Source organism: Talpa europaea (genome assembly GCF_964194135.1).
Source record: "Talpa europaea genome assembly, chromosome: 2".
NCBI classification, from domain to species: Eukaryota; Metazoa; Chordata; class Mammalia; order Eulipotyphla; family Talpidae; genus Talpa; species Talpa europaea.
Genome location: NC_140068.1, coordinates 119,525,477 through 119,546,859, shown reverse-complemented (window position 1 = coordinate 119,546,859; position 21,383 = coordinate 119,525,477). Strand labels below are relative to the sequence as shown.

The 21,383-nt window shown below is 46.6% G+C and overlaps 1 pseudogene across 1 annotated transcript in view; it reads left to right on the top strand.

The window, feature by feature from the left end:
* LOC311167576 (saoe class I histocompatibility antigen, A alpha chain-like) overlaps positions 1-19,316 on the top strand; it is a 56,149-nt pseudogene extending 36,833 nt beyond the window's left edge. Inside the window, exon 4 of the transcript in view lies at positions 18,904-19,316. The product of the transcript in view is annotated as a saoe class I histocompatibility antigen, A alpha chain-like (transcript). The remainder of the gene's footprint in view (positions 1-18,903) is intronic.
* Positions 19,317-21,383: the final 2,067 nt, after the last annotated feature.

The window sequence follows — 21,383 nt, the reverse complement described above, 5'->3', positions numbered from 1 at the left end:
GGGGTTAAGCAGCCAGGTTGGTATAAAGCCAGACACTTGGGCTTTGGAGGGGTCCCCCATTTTGGCTCTCCACCAGCTCGCAGCATCCGGCCAGCTCGGAGAGTGCCTTTCGGTTTCCAGGTCGGCGGATCAGGTAGGACGTATTAAAGACTTTATTTCCCTATTTTCTCCCTGAGCTGTACGTTTCCTCAATTCCCTTTCCCTTGTAAATAAACCTTTTATTAACCTGTTGTGTGTGCCTGTAGTGGAGTATTAATAAATCCCTTTTTAAGTGCGCGGGTGAGGACCCACAGCCAGGCAACCCGTTTTATATCAGGGCTGCTCTGTAACACTTGTGCACTCTCCCGGTTTGCTTGAAATGTATAAATAAAGGGCTGCTGAGACCCTCAGCAGGACGATGCCTGCACCCTGATCAAGTGTCCGCGTCTCCTCATTCCCCCTCCCTCACGATTGCGCCCTCACCTTCCCATCCTTCAGGAACCCCTGACGGCCAGACTGTTGCGGCTTGTTCGCAACAAACATGTGTTTTAAGTTTGCATTTATAAGAAATAATTGTTTTTTGGCTTTAAACCGAGACAGAAGATTTACAACCTCCACAGCCACGATTGGTTCTCCAGCTGCTGCTACACAAGACAGGAATAACACGGAAGCCCTAATTCTCACTGATGCTGCCACTTTGGCTACAACCCCTCCAGGTGTTTGGGACACTCCAGTGCCAGGCTGAGGTGTCTTTGCCACCCACCTTAGGGTGCAATTAAAGGAACCGCCTCTCTTCCTGATGGAACCACAACACCCCTCAAGCCAAAGCCCAACAATGCTCCCTGAATTCCCTAGTCTCAGTGGTTATGTAACACCATGGAGTTCTGGGCTTACCAGTCTGTGGCCTTCTTACTCTTAAATCCTTAAAAAAAAAAACAAAAACACAAAAACTACTGTCCTGGATGTTCCCCTGTTCAATTCTCTTACTAAAACTTTTTTTTTTCCATTTTTCTCTTGCTTGGGCCCTGCATCCTCCATGCCCTCATTGGGATTATCTCCCGCCTGGAGGCCATCAAACTCCATATGGTCCTTCAATGGAACCCACTATGAAACCTCCACCTTCTGAGATCTCTTAGATTATCACCCTGCAGTGGAGACCTGACTGCCTCCCCACGTTACCCACTGTAAGGCTAGGACCTGGGCACAGTGCAGGTTTTCTGATCCCATGCAGACCGGGTAAAGAGGAGTCAGAGTCCTCAGTGGTTTTGCAGGTCTTTTATTTGGGGTTCACCAGGCATATGGCAGGCAGGGGTGCTGGCTGGGGGGCTGGGAGGTTGGCAGGCCTCCCAGCCCCCAGCAAGTCTTCACTCTATCTGGACTCTCTGGCGTTCGTTCTGCTGCTTCTCGGCTTCTGCTTCGGCTTCTACTGCGGCTGCTGCTACTGGTGCTGCTGCTGCTGCTGCTGCTGCTGGCGTCCCCGTGACACCGCCCTTAAAAGCACAGTCTTAGCTCAGCTGAATCCCATCTACCTATGCCCACACCCTATTCCAGGTGCCCGCCATCAGGCATGCATTCAGGACAAGGATCCATCATCTATCCTGATGGCGGAAGGGCAGAAAAGCCTGACATTTTCTTTACCCTACACCCACGTTCAGCAGGAAGCAGTCATTGATCAGATGGATGTCATTTTTGCTAACAGCAGTTAGGGGCTCCATCCATAGAGGGGGGAATGAGTCCTAGGGTAATCGGGTAGTTTTAGGGACATTGTAGATGGGGACTTCAGCAGTTAAGGAAGGCTCCAGAGATTATTCCTAAGGGGATAATCAAACACCTCCAGGACTAGGGCCAACAGGACATTGCTGGACAAGGAAATAAAGAAAAAAGATAAGGACTGGGACACTCAGTTCTGGGCACAGAGACATTGAGGCAGTGAGTGAGACACCGAGAACTAACCAGTAACAAAGAGACAGGTGGAGCTTTAGAGTAATCAGGGAAAGAAGGTCTCTATTCCCTGAGGCCGGACTCCACTTGGGCTACCTTTTCCCTCCCTGGCCTGGTTCCACTGGCCTGGGATTACCACTTTACTTCTGTTCCTTTTCTGCTCAATAAAGTTTTTCTTTCTCTAAACATATCTGCCTCTTCTTGCCTGCTTGCTTGAGTGTCAAGTGCAGTTCCTGTTGTGGCTTCGTAAGACACCAATGACACCGAACGCGGGGGGGAAATTGCAAGAGATGGGAGGAGACAAGCTTGTTAATTCTTATCTGACAGAGAGGTGATTTGTTACTGTATCACCAACCCATGGGGTTCTAGTGGCTGGGACTCAGCGCTGCCCCTGCAGCCTGGGATCTGTTCCTGGCTGGGAGACTAGGCCTGAACACCTGCAAGTTTGGTATCATTACCTTAGTGTTGTCTTCTGAGTCAGTGGGTTTGGAGTGCAGGGTCCTTGGGTTCACTCTGGGAAAGGTTTCACCAGAGCTCCCGTTTCAGTGACACGTGGTGAGTTCCCCAGGTGGGTTTCTCCACGAGACAGAGACATTAGTTATATTTAAAGGGCAGGTTTGTTAGGGAAGGGATAAAACAGTAAAAGACACTTGCACAGACACAAGCAGGCAGGAGGAGCTGCCCCACAAGGGATAGGTTTGCTGAGAGAGGCCTGCATGTTTGCAGGTGAGCAGCTTTGAGGAGAGCTGCCTCCGCTGAGGGAGGTCAGTGAAGAGAAGACCAGCATGGTATGGCTCACGGGCAGCAGGAAGCTGCTGTCCTGCGGAGGGAGAGAGTTGGTGAAAAGAGGCACCTGTGTAGTCACAGGTGGGCAGAGGGAGTGCTGCTCAGGGTCTGTACAGACTGCACTGATATAGTCTTCTTCTGTTGGGAGGGGGCACTCCTTGTGATATGAAATGGGGGCAATGTGAAATGAAGTAGACCACGCAAGGCCTACGCTTGAGCTATCTCAGGAGGAAAAGAGAGGGCTGTGGGGAAATTCCAGGCCAAAACAATAGAGGCCGGGTTCCCGTCAAAAATAAGATGTGCCCTTTGTACCTGAAACATGGGATGTGGTGAAATGCTCTGCTGCTTGCAACAGCACAGTTTGGCTTTTGTACTCCCGCTTGCTGTAGAACTGCAAACTCCCAGGTGTGGTTTTCGGCTTTAAAAACCCTTAATGATGGAGGACAAGAATAGAAAGACTGGAAAGGAAGTGCCTCAAGACCAGAACCTGACTCAAAAGGAGATAGGGATAGAGGGAAATAGCATGACCATTAACCCAGCTGTAGAGGTTGTGACCCTTAGGCACCAGGGCCTTATAACAAGGCAGGAGACCCAAGCAGGATCAGATGCTCTAGGGAGTGGAGCACAGACCTGAGGGGAAAGATATAGAGATTGGGCCCATCCTGGAATCTCCACTCCCCATCCTGGAATCTCCCGTCCCTCTTGGATGCTGCGTGGTTATCCAAATCAGCAACCAACTGACGTGACGGCTCACAAGGAGTGACCCCTCCCAAACAGAAGAGGGCTATATCAGTGCAGTATCTGCACAGGCTCGGGGCATCAATCCCTCTGCCCACCTGTGACTATGCAGGTGTCTCTTTTCACCAACTCTCTCCCTCTGCATGGCAGCAGTTTTCTGGCTTCCCATGACCTGTACCTGCCGGGACTTCTCACTGACCTCCGTCAGAGGAGGCAGCTCTCCTCAAGGCCACCCACCTGCAACCATGTAGGACTCTCTTAGCAAAACCTGTCCCTTTCCCTAATAAACCTGTTCTTTAAATATAACCATGGTCTCTGTCTCATGGAGAAACTTGCATGGGAAACTCGCTGTGTGCCGCTGAAACGGGAGCTCAAATTAAACATTTCCCAGAGTGAACCCAAGGACCCCGCAACTCCAAAAACCCCATCATTTTGGCACCCAATGTTTGGTTTTTCATGGCATCTGTGAGATTTCTCCAGTTTTCTCTATCTTCATGCTACTACCTCCTTTTCTGAGAGCAGCTGGTGTTCGTCGACTGTTTGGCTATGCTACACGGACTCAGGGGCCCAGGCCAAGGCTACTCTTTAGCAGCTCCCAAAATTCCCAGTTGCCCTTGGCCCAACCAGGTGAGTGCCTCATGCCTCTCTGCCTCATTCTCTCAACTATCACCACCTCTTTCTCTGAGAGGAGCTGGTGTTCGGCTACTGCTTGGCTGTCCTACACGAACTGAGGGGCTCAGGCGAAGGCTACTCTTTGGTGGGCCCTAAAATGTGAGGGAACAGCCTTCCAGTTGCCCTTTGTCTGACCAGGTGAACGCCTCATGCCTTTCTCCTTGCCTCACTGCCTTGCTTATCAATCTCAGTCAAGCAGCCATTCCCTCTCTGCCTTGGGGAAAGAGCTGGCTCCTGAGTTCTGTCTTCAAACCAGGTCTTGGTCTCGCCGCAAAAAATAGTGGGCACAGGTCAGCCATGTAAGAGGCCACTAGGGCTGGCTGCCATTTTTTAGAAGACTCCTGTGAAAGTGTTAGGGGGAAAGGAAGTCCTGAGCAAGCTCCATACAGGCTTTGTGGACTCCACCCCCACTCCAGACCAAAGCCAGCAAGACACTGGGAATGACAAATCCCATCATCACCAAAGGGAGGGTTGCTGGGGCCTGAGGGTGGAGTTAAGCAGCCAGGTTTGTTATAAAACCAGACATGTGGGCCTTGGGTCGCTCTCTTGGCCTCACAGCTCTTGGCTCTTCGCCAGCTCTCAGCGTGCCATTGGGATTCCAAGTCAGCGGAACTGGTAGGACGCATGAATTTTTCTCCCTCATTTTCTCCCTGAGTTATTCATTTCTTCATTTTCCCTTTCTTTTGTAAATAAACCTTTTATTAACATTTTGTGTGTGTCTGCAGTTGAGTATTAATAAGTCTCTTAAGCCTGTGGGTGAGGACCCACACACAGGCAAGCCTTTTTTTATCGGGGTTGCTCTGTAACAAAAGGATAAGTTGGTGTGCGCCAGGGTTAGCTCTAGTCCTGCCAACTGCAAGACAAAGGGTGCAGCAACGCAGGAACTCGTGATAAGCACCCGCATGTCCCACTCCTTTACAACCTATTTACTGCTCTTCCCTAACTCGAACTACAACCTTCCACTGCTTCCTTTTCATCGCAATCAACTACAAGTCAACAAATTATAAGTAGCCAGCAACCCATCCAGCCCTTTCCTTGCTCAGGTAGACCTCTCCTTCTCAGAGAGCTTCCCCTCTCTGAATCCTTGCCTTTTAGGTGCCTTCCTACATCACAGGTACTCTTGATAGTCTTCTTCCCTTGCTTTGGAGACCAGATTTCCTCTCCTTGGTTAAACTATCTTGTTATACGTGCCTAAACTTTAAGACTCGTGAGGGACAAAGACAACCCCAGTCAGCTAATTTAGATTCTACAGTGTGAGAGAGAGGCCTCTGGTCCTACATTGAAAATCATCTTATTAAATGCCAACGGGTTTCCTTGTTAACTGGTATTAAGATAAGCCAAACATATGCCAAGCACCAGCTATCTTTCTTAAAACATTTCTAAATAAAAAAGGAGCCCGAGACAGCCTTCCTTTCCACCCAGAGAAGAGAGAATGGCAGGGACAGATAGTAAGTCGCGGCCTGGGGACGCTAAGGCCTGGGGAATTCTTCCTCAGCGTGGGGGCGCCCACAAAAATAGGACTACTCCCCTGGGGAGTATGCCCGTGGCTACTCCCCACCCCGTGGGGGTACGCCCGTGGCTGCCCCCAGTGTAATCTGTCCAGGATAGGTCCAAGCTCTCTTCCAGCCTATCATACGCTGGGTCTGCTCCCTCCATTCCTGTGGACTCTACTTTGGGTTCTCTCTTAAAACACCTTAACTCAGCCTGACATTCTCACATAACTAACCCTCGGCTATAACACCATTCTCTAAACCTTCGCTTTGGCTGAAGCAAAAGATAAAAATGCTGAAAAATAAGGTGGGGAACACCACCCTGGCTGACATGTGTGGGACCCCCCATTGTTCTCAGCTAGCAGCTGCCTGGACCTTTGCTCTAGTGCTGAGATCATTGGTATGTCCACCACCACCCAGCAATGGGGGACTGGGTTTCTTCTTTCTATCTTGATATCTTCCTCTGGTCTATAGGTAGGAATTTCTGCCATGCCTTCCACTCTTAAGGTATGTTTGGTTGGTTTAAGAAAAAAAAAAAATCAAATTACTTTGGTCTTATAGCAGGCTATGTAGGATGCTTTATTGATTAAAAGACAAGACAAAAGATCTTAATCTGCTGCCTCTCTTGTCCTCACAGTCTGTAAATAAGGTGCTCTCTTGTCTTAATGAAACTGAAATTTCACGTTTACCTTTTGCTCCTTATTGTAAGGAAACTTAACTTTTAGGTCTACTTTTTACTCCTTATTGTAAGGGAACTAAAGTTTAATGTCATCTCAAAGAAAACTAAAGGATGTGTTTGTGTAAGCTGTCCAGTCTAAAGAAACGATATATAACAGCTATTACAATGTCTTACAATGCAGAGGTTAAAAACCAGGATGTAATAACTCTAAATGTAAGTGACATAAGGGGTCTGTGTGTGTTTGGAAAAAAATATATTTAAGGTGGATATTCTGAAGGTCCTTAAGCTAATTCAAAGTAGGATGGGTAAATCAAATGGTATTAAAAACAAAGAAAGCAAAGGAAAGTGTTGAAGGTCTGAGACAGAGATTTTAGTGGAAAATTTTGTGTGCTCAGGTGACTTACTATGAAATGTTTTGGTTAATTTGGGTATCAGTAATACACCCATGTAACACCAAGCTTTAGTTCTTGATATATATATATATATATAAATTTATATATATATATATATATAAATTAAGGTATTCTAAAACTATGTTCACTAGTTTCTTATAACAAGTGGAAGACTGCTCAGGTAATCTGAAAATCTTGGTGCTCTTTTATCCTTGGGTTACCTGGGAAAAAAAACCTTATGTCAGCATTGCTGAGCCTTGTCAAAAAAAAAAAAAAAATAGATCTATACTCTTAAAAATCCTGTTACTCTGAGTAATTAAGTGTTTTGTAAAGATCTGTAAATTCTATGACAATTTCAGTCTAAAATAGTAAAATTTTTGCCTTAAGAGGACTCTTAAAGACACCTAATAAAATTGTTTTTCCTTGTGAAAAACAAACTGAATTAATTTGGGTATATTGATACCTCACAGAAAGTATTCTCATAAGATTGTTACACCTTTTCAACATAAATGTAAACTAATGAGATGGTTCTAAAATACACAAGACTTCTTAAAACCTAATAAGCCAGTCAATTATAAATGATTCTTTTTTTTAAAGATTTTTTTTTTATTCATTCATATAATAGCTGTGGTACAGGCCAGAGAGAGGCGTGGGAGGGTGAAAGGATTCTCCAGAGACAGAGTGAGGAGCAGAAGAGGCAGACTGACCGAAACACACTGCTGAGGGGAGCAGCAGGCGAGACAGGAAAGTCTGCTGCACCATGTGGGAATCTCCCTGGCCATCCAGGAATTGAACCCAGCTGCAGAGGCTGTGGACAGCTTCATAGCGCTGTGTTCACCCCGCTGCGCCACCGGAGAGGCCCCTAGCCAGTCAATTATAAAAGGGCAAAAAAGTTACTCAAAAGTCAAAAAATTCCAAATCATTTTAGGCTACATGTGCAGAGGCTATGAAAGGTATGCTAATCTAGACCCAGAAAAGCACAAGCATTTTAGCAGTCTCCTTCATTAGCCAGTCTTGCTCTGACATCAGGTGCAGGCTCCTGAGACAAAATCAAGGGAATTTAGTGAAAGCCAATCGCAAGTTCACAAACCTGGATCCTAATACAAGACAGGGCGAGGTGATTCTGGGGACTCATTTTAAAACTAGCCATGGGACACCAATCTCAGCCACAACAGCTTTTTAAAAGTGGCTTTTAATATCTTTAATAATAGGGACCAAAGTAAAGGGTTTTTTGAAAAAAAAGGCAAGAAGGCCATAGTGAGTGAGTAAAGACAGCTCCATTAATAGGCACCTCCATTGCCGGTGCCCTGCAGACCCAGGCTTACCCAGGCTCAGAGAAACAGAAGACTGACCTGCCTGGAATAAAGAATGGAGGAGCTGGGCCTCCCCTGGTGGCACAGCGGTTGAGCACTGGGCTGCGAAGCTGCCCGCAGCCTCTGCAGTGCCGGTTTGATCCCCCGGCCACTTGCAAGGGTCCCACATGGCGCGCAGACCACTCCTGCCGCCCGCTGCTCCCCTCAGCAGTGTATTTCGTCAGTCTGTCAGCTCTGTTCCCTGCTCTGGCTCTGGTGAATTCTCTCACCCTCCCGTGCTTCTGACTGTACCCAGTGCTTGTATAAATAAATAAAAAATAAATCTTAAAAAAAAAAAAAAAAATGGAAGAGCTTCAACGGCCCCACACTACAGGTACAAGTCTGGGCACTGGAGCAGGAATTACACACAACCCAAAAATCCACCTGGGCCGTGCCCCAGGTACAAGAAGAAAGGCCTCTGGAAAAGGGATTGTCCCCTTCTCCGAAGAGAGGAGGGACCAGACCCTCAGCCACCAGCTGATGCCTCCTGGTTGATGAGTGATGCCTCCTGGACAAGTGACACCTCCTGGATGGAAAGTGATGGGGCCCAAGGATATCACCAACTCCCCAGCTGACCATCTCTAAGGCTGAGTCTGGGGTAACCCTGGATGTTGCAGGTAAGAATATTAATTTTCTGATTGATACAGGAGCCATTTTCTCTGTACTCACCCGACATTCTGGACCCACCTTCCCCTCCTCACAAAATATAATAGGAATGGCCTGAACACAGTCAAAGGTCACTAAATCTGCTTACTGCCGCCCAAGGAAAACATATGTCTATTAACAGGATAAAACACATGTTTGAGTAACTTAATTTCTGGTCCTCTTCAACCTACAGATAGGACTAGCACTTTCTATATCTAACTGTTTAATATAAGCTTGCTCCTAACAGATGACAGTCTCCCGCAGACTCCCCTTCACATGACTGGTGCTCCTGAACACTTGGAATGTCCACCTGGAGCCCAAAAAGGTTCTGGCACCGTCTTTCTTTTTTTTTTTAAAAAATAAAAGATTTATTTGTTTATTTATACGAGCACTGGGTACAGTCAGAAGCACGGGAGGGTGAGAGAATTCACCAGAGCCAGAGCAGAGAACAGAACAGGCAGGTTGACGAAATACACTGCTGAGGGAAGCAGCAGGTGCGGCAGGAGAGGTCTGCATGCCATGTGGGACCCTCGCCCGTTGCCAGGGATAGAACCGGCGCTGCAAAGGCTGCGGGCAGCTTCGCAACCCACCGCTCAACTGCTGTGCCACCGGGGAGGCCCTGGCACCGTCTTTCTAATACTGCTTTGCCTCAAAATTGGAAGAAATAAAACCATGAAGTCATCATACTTAGGCAAAATCTTAACATGTAAAAAGGTGGACTGCGGTCCTCACGCTAACTTAACTTTAAAGCTGGCTAGCCTCACAGTGACCACACTCATGACACTGTCCCTAACACAACTAAATAACTAGTAGTTTTCACTGGACTTGCTGCTCTGCACACACACAAGCCAACCCTCACGCTGAGTCCGTGACTATCTGCCTCACTCCAGCACCTCAGGGCTCCCTGGCGGGTGTTGCCCTAACAAAAGGTTTGGCGCCACATATGGTGGGTGGGGGGGATGACAAAGGACAAGAATAGAAAGACTGGAAAGGAGGTGCCCCAAGACCAGAACCTGACTCACAAGGAGGTGTGGGTCGAGGGGAATAACATGACCATTAAACCAGCTGTGGAGGTCGGACCCTTAGGCGCCAGTGCCTTATCACAAGACAGGAGACTCAAGCAGGAACAGATGCTACAGGGAGTGGAGCACAGCCCTGAGGGTAAAGATGCAGAGATTGGGCCCATGCTGGAATCTCCACTCCCCATGCTGGTATCTCTGGTATCTTGGATTCTGCGTGGTTATCCAAAATCAGCAACACACTGACGGCTCACAAGGAGTGACCCCTCCAAACAGAAGAGGGCTGTATCAGTGCAGTCTCTGCCCATGCTCGGGGCAGCACTCCCTCTGCCCACCTGGGACTGTGCAGGTGCCTCTTTTCACCAACTCTCTCCCTCTGCAGGGCAGCAGCCTCCCTGCCTGCCTGTGACCTGTACCTGTAGGGGCTTCACATCACTGACCTCCCTCGGTGGAGGCAGCTCTCCTCAAGGCTGCCCGCCTGCAACCATGCAGGCCTCTCTCAGCAAACCTGTCCCTTTCCCTAATAAACTTGTTTTTCAAATATAACTAACTGCTCTGTCTCGTGGAGAAACTCTCCTAGGGAAATTGCCGCGTGCCACTGAAATGGGAGCTCTGGTGACACTTTTCCCAGAGTGAACCCCAGGACCCCGCAACTCCAAAAACCTCATCATTATCACCCCCTGCTAGGGCTGCCCCCTACAAGGGGGCCAGTGGCCGGCAGATTAATAAAGGTTTTTTTTTTAAATCTGCTTCAGACTCAGGTCTGTGTCTAGCGGGAGATGTTACAGTAGTAAGCCTTCTGGTGAGTTGCTGATTCTGGATAACCATGCACAGTCTGAAAGGGACCAGAGACACCACAATGGGCTCATCTCCATATCTTTACCTTTGGATGTGCAGCTGATACCTGCTTGGATCTTATGTTTTGTAATCTAGGTGTCCCCAGCCCCAAATATCTTGGTTTCCATGGCTGTGTGGAAGGCTATGCTAATGTCTCCTACCCCCACCTCCTGTGTGAGCCAGGCTTCTGGTCTTGTGGTGCCTCTGTTAGGGGGAAAGGATGTCCTGAGCTAATTCCATACAGGCTTTGTGGACTCCACCCCTACTCCAAACCAAAGCCATCAGGACATTGGGAAAGACAAATCCCATCACCACCAAAGGTAAGGTTGCTGGGACCTGAGGGTGGAGTTAAGCAGCCAGGTTTGGTATAAAAACCAGACAAGTGGGCCTTGGGCTCTCTCGGGCTCTCGCCTCTTGGCTTCACTGGTTTTGGCTCACTGCCAGCTCTCAGAGTGCCATTTGGGAATCCAGATCAACGGACCTGGTAGGACTCATTTATGACTTTATCTCCCACTTTTCTCCCTGAGTTGTACATTTCCTCATTTCCCCTTCCCTTGTGAATAAATCTTTTATTAACCTTTTGTGTGTGCCTGCAGTGGAATATTAAATCCCTTTTAAGCGCGTGAGTGAGGACCCAGTCAGGCAACCCGTTTTATATCGGGGCTGCCCTGTAAGTTTGTTGTCCAACGTGGGGCTCAAACCCATGGCCCTGAGATTAAGAGTCTCATGCTCTACCGATGCAAATTGCCACTGCTGAGATCATAGCCCAGTTTAAAGACAAGTTTTCTAGAGATAAAAAAACAAAACAATACATTAAAGACCAATATTTTTAAAAAGTCATTAAATATTATACAAATCCTCCTCAGTCTACTTTTTCCATGTATTAAGTCTCGATCCTCTGTCGGTAATTTTTATAAATCCATTTTTTTTTATAGGGCTTGGTAGGTCTTTTCAGTTCCAAAACATATCTATATTGCCAGTCTTTTTTTGTGAATTTTCTGAAGACAAAACTCAGCAAGTAACCTTTAGAAATAGCAAAAACTTGAAAATGACCATACCTAAAATTATGGCTTAAGGTAAAAGACAAGGATGTTTGCTCAAATTTGTGACATGCACATGCACATATATATTTCAAAATAATCAGAATCGCCCAATAATATAATGCCAGAGCATTTTAAAAATCTCATGTATTTTAGAACACTTTAATCAGCTTTCTTTTATATATGCTGAAAACGTATAACTTCCCCCTCAATGACAATATTTTTTTCTATGAAATTTAACATCTCTAGATTGGTCCAATGTGTTTTAGCATTTTCCTACAAGGAGAAATAATTTATTAAGAGTCCTAACACACATCAAATTGTTTTACTAATCAAAAACTTTACTATTTTTGAAATTTCAATTTAAGAAAAATTTTGTCACAGGCTTAATAAATATATACAGATTTCTATAAAACAACACTAAATTACTCAGAGTAATAACTGGAGGGTTTTTTTTAAGTAGTTATATTTTTACAGTGCTCAACAATGCTGACAGATCTGTATTTTTTTAGTTTCCAAGTCTGAGGTTAAAAGAGAACCAAGAGGGCCTCCACGGTGGCGCAGCAGTTGAGCGCTGGGCTGCGAAGGTGTCCGCAGCCTCTGCAGCACCGGTTTAATCCCCAGCCACTGGGTGAGGGTCCCACCTGGCGCTCACCTGGCGCGCAGACCTCTCCTGCCGCCCGCTGCTCCCCTCAGCAGTGTACTTCGTCCATCTGCCTGTTCTGCTCTCCGCTCTGGCTCTGGTGAATTCTCTCACCCTCCTGCGCTTCTGACTGTACCCAGTGCTTGTATAAATAAATAAATAAATAAATATTTAAAATAAATAAATAAAAATAAAAAAATTCTTTAAAAAAAAGAGAAACAAGATTTTAGATAGCCTAGACAGTTTTTTTTTTTCCCATTAAGAACCAGTAAAAGCAGTTTAAGAATACTTGAGTCTTTACTGCAAATGAAAAAGAAATTAAAGTTTGGTTGTTCATAAGGACACTACTGATAATAAACTTAAATATTTTTAAAGCAAGTCATTCTGTCACATAGCATTTTTTAAGATACTTCTCTCAGACCTTTAAACTATTTTTCTTCCTATTGTACCATTTTTTCAAAGATAGCCATTTTTTTGGACACTAAATTTTTCAAGACATTTAACATATCTGTCTTAAATACATTCCTTTTTTATCATTTTATTTTTCATTTAAATTTTATTTTATATTCCCCATACAATTACAACCCCCTTATTTTGACTGCAAGCCATCCTTTCCCTGCCCCCCACTCCCCATAGAGTGTCTCTGGTTCATAGTTGTTTGTTGATTTTGATATTTTCTTTCTTATAGTTATTCTTTTTCCTGGTCCCTTATTTAAGTTATCTAGATCCCTGCTTTAAGTGAGACCATCCAGTATTTTCCTTTTTCTTTCTGACTTATTTCGCTGAGCATGATCTCTCCCAGCTCCATCCATGTTGCTGCAAATTGCATGAGTTTATCTTTTTTGAATGCTGAGTAATATTCCATTGTGTATATGTACCACATCTTCTTGATCCAGTCATCTAATTTTGGGCATTTGGGTTGTTTCCAAAGCTTAGTTATTGTAAATAGTGCTGCTATAAATGTAGGGGTGCAGGTGCTCTTTGGAATTGTTGTTTCTGTGTCCCTTGGGTAAATACGTAGGAGTGGAATTGCTGGATCATATGGAAGTTCTATGTTTAGTAGGTCAAGAAATCTCCACACAGCTCTCTTTTTATGACCAAGAACAAAAACCAAAGGGATGTTAAATCTTCAGCCCCACGGTGTGAAGCACAAGGAATCTTCAGCCCCACGGTGTGAGGATCTTTAGCTTCGGCCCCACGGTGTGAGGCCCTTTAGCTTTGGCCACACAGTGTGAGGCCCTTTTTCTTAGCTGCTTGTCAGTGTCTTACCTGGCTGAGGCATCAAGGCACCCTGCAGCACCTGGCCACCAGGCGAGGTTCCCACATGGCGCTCAGACCTCTCCTGCTGCCAGCTGCTCCCCTCAGCAGTGTACTTCATCAGTCTGCCTGTTCTGTTCCCTGCTCTGACTCTGGTGAATTCTCTCACCCTCCCACACTTCTGTATAAATAAAATAAATAAATAAAATGAATAAATCTTTATTTATATATAAATAATAAATAAACCTTTAAAAAAAAAGATCTGGAACAAGACAAGGATGTCTACTTTCACCACTGCTTTTCAATATAATACTGGAAGTCCTAGACAGAGCAATAAGACAAGAGAGAGACATACAAGGAATCCAAATAGGCAAGGAAGAAGTGAAACTATCATTATTCACAGATGATATGATAATATACATAAAGAACCCCAAAAACTCGACAGAAAAACTAATTAAACTAATCAATCAGTATAGTAAAGTGGCAAGATAGAAAATCAACAACAAAAATCAGTAGCCTTCCTATACACAAACAATAAATCTGAAGAAGAAGAAATCAAGAAAACCATACCTTTTATTATTAAAACAAAAACAATCAAATATTTGGGAATAAACCTAATAAAAGAGGTAAAGGACCTATACAAAGAAAACTATAAAACACTGTTAAAAGAAATAGAAGAAGACAAAAGAAATGGAAAGACATCCCCTACTCAAGGATTGGAAGAATTAACATCAAAATGGCCATCCTACCAAAAGGAATTTACAGATTCCATGCTATGCTATTACAATAAAAATTTCAATGACATACTGCAAAGAAATAGAACAAATATTGATGAAATTCATATGGAGCCACCAAAACCCCTGAATAGCCAAAGCCCTCCTGAAAAAAAAAGAAGGGAATTGAGGCATCACACTCTCAGATTTCAAACTATACCACAAAGCCATAATAATCAAAACTGCGTGGTATTGGAACAAGAACAGACACACGGACCACTGGAACTGAATAGAAAATCCAGAAATAAACCCACAGATTTATGATCAACTAATCTTTGACAAAGGAGCAAAGACTATGCAATGAAACAAAGAAAGTTTGTTCAATAAATGGTGCTGGGAATACAGGGACACTATATGCAAAAGAATGAAGTTTGACTGCTACCTCACATGATACACAAAAAACAACTCAACATGGATTAAAGAGCTAGACTTAAGACCTGAAACCATAAAATATAAAGAAGGAAATATAGGCGAAACACCACATGACATGCACCTCAAAAACATCTTTGTAGACACATCACCCAAAGCAGTGATAATGAAGGCAAAATATAAACAGCTGGGACTACATCAAGTTAAAGAGCTTCTGCACAGCAAAAAAGACAATAACCAAAACAAAGAGAAACCCCAATGACTGGGAGAAAATTTTTGCACACAACACTAATGATAAAGGACTGATCACAAAAATCTACAAAGAGCTAGCTGATGAGACTCAACAAAAATAAAGTATATAATGCAGTCAAAAAAAATGGGCAGAAGAGATAAAAAGGAACTTCTCCTTTTTAGGAGGAAATGCAAATGGCCAACAGGTATATGAAAAATTGTTCAACAGCACTTGTAATCAGGGAAATGCAAATCAAAACTACAATGAGCTACCAACTTACACCAGTGAGAATGGCACATATTAAAAAAACTAGCAACAACAAGTGTTGGCGAGGGTGTGGAGAAAAAGGAACTCTTCTGCACTGTTGGTGGGAGTGCAAACTGGTCAAACCACTATGGAAAGCTGTGTGGAGATTCCTCAACCTACTAAAAATAGAGCTTCCACAGGATCCAGCAATTCCACTCCTAGGTATTTACCCAAATGACACAGAAACATCAATTCAAAGGGGCACCTGTACCCCTGTGTTCATAGCAGCACTGTTTACAATAGCTAAGCTATGGAAACAACCCAAATGCCCAAAAATAGATGACTGGATCAAGAAGATGTGGTACATATACACAATGGAATATTACTCAGCAATCAGAAAATATAAACTCATGCAATTTGCAGCAACATGGAGCTGGAAGGGATCATGCTCAGCGAAATAAGCCAGAAAGAAAAAGAAAATTACTGGATGGTCTCACTCACAGCAGGAATTTGGAAAACCTAAATAAGGGACCAGGAAAAAGACTAACTATAATAAAGAAAAAATCAAAATCAACAAGGAAATATAAACCAGAGACACACTACGGTGGGGGATGGTGGTGGTGGGGAGAGGAAGGATTAGGGTCAAAATAAAGGGGGTGCTGGGCCTCCCCTGGTGGCACAGATGGCTGTGCACAGCGCTGTGAAGCTGTGGGCAGCCTCTGCAGCACAGGTTCAATTCTGTCCAGCCAGAGAGGGTCCCACATGGCTCAGCAGACCTCTCCTGTGTCGCCTGCTGCCCCCCTCAGAAGTGTATTTCAGTCACTCTGCCTGTTCTGTTCCCTGCTCTGTCTCTGGTGAATCCTCTTACCATCCCGCACATCTGGCCTATACCCCGGTTCTTGTATAAACAAATAAATCTTTAAAAAAAATAAGGGGGGTGGAATTGTATGGGGAATACAACCAAAATGAAAATGTATACATTGTGCAAAAATGAAAAATTATGTAAGAATTATATGAAGTAAAATATTTAAAAAAAATCATACATTAGCACAAGTTCCAACCAATACGCAAGAGAGGCCTGTGGAAATGTAACAATAGGAAATATTCCATGATATTATTTCAGGTTTCACTTTACAAATAACCTTCGAGAAACTACCACCTGTATATATATATATATATATATATATATATATATATATATATATATATATTTTTTTTTTTTTTTTAAAGATTTATGGGCCTCCCCTGGTGGCGCAGTGGTTGAGTGCTGGGCTGCAAAGCTGCCCTCAACCTCTGCAGCACCGGTTCAATCCCTGGCCGCCAGCAAGGGTCCCACATGGCATGCAGACCTCTCCTGCCACTCACTGCTCCCCTCAGCAGTGTACTTAATCAGTCTGCCTGTTCTGCTCTCCACTCTGGCTCTGGTGGATTCTCTCACCCTCCCACACTTCTGACTGTACCCAGTGCTTGTATAAATAAATAAATAAATCTTTTTTTAAAAAAGATTTATTTATTTATGCATACAAGAACTGGGGTGCAGGAGGTGGTGAGAGGATTCACCAGAGACAGAGTGGGGAGCAGAACAGGCAGACTGAGTGAAATACACTGCTGAGGGGAGCAGCAGGCAAGTCAGGAGAAGTCTGCTCTGCCATGTGCGTATCTCCATGGCTGGGGATCAAACTTGTGCTGCAGTGGCTGTGGATAGCTTCATAGGTTGTGTCTGAACGCCTTGTGCCACCAGGGAGGCCCCATCTGTTTAGTTTTAATTCAGTATCAATATTCACATTTATCTCAAAATATTGCTAGTTTCTTCATTCCTCCAGGCTGCTGCTTCCCCCAGCCCAAATCCACTCCTCCTAAAAGTGGGGAAGGGAATTTGGAGCCTCCCCTGTCTGTGGATGTCACACTGTTACAGCATCACGTCTCCCTCTCACAGGCTCTGTGGGGTGGGGCAGCCTTGATGACCCCACACTCACCCCCATTCTCTCTCCCCATTTCCTGGGAAGACAATCAGCATCCTCCTGCTCCAGTTACAAAGTCTCCAAGGACTCTCCTGGACTCCTTCTCCCCAGGCTCCTGGATGAGTGTGATGCCCCTCACCCTCCTGCTGCTGCTCTGGGGGCCCCTGGTCCTGATGGAGACCCGGGCGGGTGAGTGCGTGTCCAGCTGGACACTGTTGCTCCAGGAGGGAGGAGCCAGGAGCCCCCGCAGGTGCAGGACCCCAGGAAAGGCTCATCTCCCCCAACCTCTTGTACCCCCTTCAGGCCCCTTGTGTTCTGGCCCCTTCTGTCCCTCCCGCCTCCCCTGAGTGCTCTGGTCCCCTGAGTCTGGGCCCTTCTTGGCCCACCGCCCCTTTTCACTCTCACGGCCCCGCCCCTTTCTCCCCTCCAGGCCCATCTCCCTGGGCCCGCTCTGAGAGGAGGGTCAGCCCGGGTCTCCCCTCCTGCCCCCAGGCTCCCACTCCCTGAGGCTTTTCTACACCATGATGTCCCGGCCTGGCCTCGGGGAGCCCCGCTACATCGCCGTGGGCTACGTGGACGACACGCAGTTCGGGCGGTTCGACAGCGACTCTCCGGGCCAGAGCGCGGAGCCGCGGGCGCCCTGGGCGGGGCAGGTGGGGCAGGAGGACCTGGACGAGGAGACTCAGAACCAAAGGGACAACGCGCAGTGGTTCAAAGCGCTCCTGAGGGACCTGCGCGGCCGCTACAACCAGAGCGAGGACGGTGAGCTTCGCGGAGCGGGGCCAGGGTCAGGTCACCCCCATTCCCATCACGAGGCCGGGGTGTCCCGGGTCTCAGGGTCCACTGACCCCTCGAGGCGGGTGGATCTGCCAGGACCCTCCACCGGGAAGAGCCCGCGGGACATTCCTGCCTGCATTTCATTTTCAGTTTAGGTTTATTGAGGTTTATTCAGAGAGGGCGGGGTGACCTCGGGGCTGACCACAGGGGTGGGTCTCAGGGTCTCACACCCTCCAGAGGATGTTTGGCTGCGAAGTGAGCCCAGACCTGAGACTCCTCGGCGGGTATGACCAGTTCGCCTACGAGGGCGCGGATTTCATCTCCCTGAGCGAGGACCTGCGCTCCTGGACCCCCGCAGACTCGGGGGCTCAGATCACCCAGCGCGCGTGGGAGGCGGCGGGCAGGGCCGAGCGCGTCAGGCACAGTGTGCAGAGCAGGTGCTTCCCGTGGCTCCTCAGATTTCTAGTTTTGGGGAAGGAGGTGCTGCAGCGCACAGGTAAGAGGGGCCAAAAGGCCTTGGACCTCCCCTCAAACTGGAAGAGGGGGGTTTCGTGGGGGGCGAATGGAATCATGGGCAGAACAGCAGCTGCTTTCTGGGCAGAGAGGGAGAGTCCCCCTGGGTGTCCTGTTCTGTGCTAGAGAGAGACTCGCCCAAAAGACACCACTTTTCTGGAGGGTTAAGGAATCCAGTCTCTCGTGAGGGAGGGGAGGCCATCCTGAAATAACACTTCCAGGATTCTTTTGACCTGGCAGCCATCCTGGGAAACATAAGCTTCTCTTTCAAGGTCTTGTTTTTGGTCTGAGAACATTTCTGGACCTGACTCCTGCCTTTCTGTGTCATTCACCCTCCAACCAAGTCTGGAGTAAAAATCTGTGTTCTCCCCAGAGACCCGCATCCTCCCTCATGGGCTCTTACCTAATTATCCCAGATTCCCCAGACTAGGCTGGTTTTTGGGTTTTGTGCTTCCTCCCTCCAAACCAATTGTCATGTTTGTTCTGAGGATGGTCAGTGAGTCTGCTTCAGTGTCCAGGAAGGAAAACCCAAAGTGTGATTTTTTTTGACCCTTCTCCTCAGATCCCCCAAAGACACAGGTTTCCCTCCACGTCACCTCTGACCGTGATGTCACCCTGAGGTGCTGGGCCCTAGGTTTCTACCCTGCAGACATCACCCTGACCTGGCAGCGAGATGGGGAGGAACTGACCCAGGAGATGGAGCTGGTGGAGACCAGGCCTGGGGGGGATGGAACCTTCCAGAAGTGGGCGGCTGTGATGGTGCCTTCTGGAGAGGAGCAGAGCTACACTTGCCATGTGCAGCATGAGGGGCTGCTGGAACCCCAAGTCCTGAGATGGGGTAAGGATGGGCTCTGAGTTTCTTTTTTTCTTTTTTTTAAATATTTGTTTATTTATACAAGAACTGGGGTAAAAGTTAGAGGTGCAGGAGGGTGAGAGAATTCACCAGAGACAGAATGGGGAGAAGAACAGGCAGACAACCGAAAACACTGCTGAGGGGAGCAGCAGGCGAGATAGGAGAGATCTGCCATGCCATGTGGGTATCTCCCTGGCCAGGTGGCAATCGAACTCGTGCTGCAGAGGCTGTGGACAGCTACAGAGCACTGCATTCAACCCATTGTGCCACCAGAGAGGCCCTGAGCTTCTGCTTGGAGGAATCAGGAGCCCTTCTGGAGAATTTCAGAGAGTCAGGATGTTCCTGGGGCTCAGGGTCTCATCTTCCTGTCCCTTCCAGTGCCCCCTCCTCAGTCCTCTGTCCCCACCGCGGGCATCATTGCTGGCCTGGTTTTCCTTGGAGCTGTGCTCACTGGAGCTGTGGTGGCTGCAGCTGTGATGTGGAGGAAGAAGTGCTCAGGTAGGGAAGGGAGTAGGGGAATTTGTCCACTGGGGACTTTCATGTCCCAGGGAGGACTTGCCTTACCTGGGTAGGAGGAAGTACCATCCACACATATGTTGCCCAGTCTGGTGCTGATTGCTAACACTCAGGTTTTTGTAAAACACTTTTGAAAATGAATCACCAATTATTCACCTTATAATTGTGGTGATGGGGATCTGTTTCCCAGCAAATGCCAATGGGAAGGGACCCTGCTGTGGAAAGACTCCAATTCCCTTTCATATCCATTCTTCATATATCCCAGTCCTGACCTGGGTCTTCAATCACAGTTCTAGAAATTTCCCTGTGACCCAGACTTGGAGATTCCTTTAGGACTCCATGCGCTGACTACTCCCTTATCTCACATGATGTTTCTTCCTGTAGGGGGACAAGCAATCAGCTACACTCAGGGTGCAGGTAAGTGTAGATCAGGGGTTGGATCCCTGAGCCCCTGAGGACAGTATAGAGGGAACTCTAGGGAGAGTCACTGTTGCACGAGGATGATCAAGAGGTCACCTGAGGATGGCAAGGGAAGGGCTGACCGAAACGCTGAGAAAACTCGCATATGCCAGGATGGAAAACCACCTGGGAGGGACGCCCTGGACTTGCTTCGTCCTTGGAAGTCTCCTTGGTCGTAACTTAGCAACAGAGACTCACAAGGACAGGCATGTCCGACAAGCACAAGGGCTCATATAAGTGATGTGTATGAGCTCACGCACATGGTGTGTGAGGCAAGGTTGTTTTGGCTTTTTCTGACTTATGATAAAACGCAGATGTGTTTGTTCACAATTCCCATATAACCATGCTGAGAAATGTAGAGAATCACTGCTTGTAGCTGAAAGCATTGCCCCGTCTGGTGGGTCCTTTGCGACCAGCGTCCCAGGTCTCAGAGCCCACTGGAGGCTCACAAGTGGCACCCAAACAGGGACCTGAAGGAGAAACCTCCCACTGAAGTGACGAGGTGACAGCAGTGGTCACGACTCCACAGAAGGATGTGAGTAGAGGTGGGAATTCCAGATGGGGCAATCTTCTTCAAGGCTTTCTACTTTCGCTTTGCTTCTGCAGCATCTGCTTTCTCACCATAGGGCAAAAATACCCCTTAACCAGATTCTAGAATGTTTAATGGTAGTTGAAAAATATAACCCATGGTTCCCAGAGGGCAGGTTGCTGGATATAGAAACTTGGGAACAAGTAAGAGATAACGTGACACAGTCTTATAAATGGAGGAAGAAATGCTTCAAGCTTTTCCTGTTAATTATTTGGGGTGGGGGGAGGCCAGGGTTTCTGCCACTAGAGTTTTGCCATTTGTTTTTTTTAAGAAAAATAAAAAAGTTATTTCTAAAAAATGGTATTCGAAGTTCATTCACAATTGTTAAAGTGATAGGAAATGGTTATAATATGACTATATGAGACTAAAAGGTTTTTATTAAAATAATGTAAACCCACTGTGGTGGACAGGTGGAGGCTACCCCAGTCTCAGCAAGCAGCTGCCTGGACTTTTTCTCCAGTGTTGAGATCACTGGCAGGTCTCTGCTGCCTTTCTGCTGTGGGGGACTGGACTCTCCTTTTGTCCACCTTAAAACACCATTCTGGCCTGTTCTATAGGTAAAAATCCTATTTCCCTGTGTCTCCTACAAAATGCTTATTGCTTGAGTAAAAACTTTTAAATTTAC